Consider the following 511-nt stretch of genomic DNA (forward strand, 5'->3'; position numbering starts at 1 on the left):
GCTATCTATGTAATAGCCTTAATTTTGTTTCTCAGCCCACAGATTATAAAGTATTTACTGCCTAGCCCTTTAAGAAATAGTTTGCCAACCTAAGTCTGGTCTAAAAGAAACTTAATTTTACATTGCTGAAAGTATTATGTATAGTAATCCTTTTGTCTTTAGAAGATTTCTTTGAAGTAGGCAGAGCATACATTTTATATCAGAACTATTTGCTGATTGCTTTGTATATCAGGCACTGTTTTAATTTTATAGATAGGCAACTAATGCTAAGAGAAGTGAGCTGCTATAGTAAACAAGAGAAATACTATAACCCTGGTTTTTCCTCCCAACTATAACACCACGTCTAAATATTGAGAAAATAAAATGCAATGTAATGATATCTGTAGTGTCTTAAATTTATTTAGGGTTTTAGAACATTTTGAATATTTTGTACTGAAGTAATTTTATCATTTAGGGCTATTCTCAGGAAGCAATGTTTTGTTAACAGAACCATGAATAACAAAGTCAAAAA

At 30.5% G+C, this 511-nt stretch overlaps 1 protein-coding gene across 7 annotated transcripts in view; it reads left to right on the forward strand.

Annotated features, from left to right (window-relative positions):
• Positions 1-511, forward strand: part of RBM12B (RNA binding motif protein 12B) — a 29304-nt gene that overhangs the window by 10628 nt on the left and 18165 nt on the right. The gene's annotated exons all lie outside the window — the stretch shown is intronic.

This window comes from Leopardus geoffroyi, chromosome C3, assembly GCF_018350155.1.
Source record: "Leopardus geoffroyi isolate Oge1 chromosome C3, O.geoffroyi_Oge1_pat1.0, whole genome shotgun sequence".
Taxonomy (NCBI): domain Eukaryota; kingdom Metazoa; phylum Chordata; class Mammalia; order Carnivora; family Felidae; genus Leopardus; species Leopardus geoffroyi.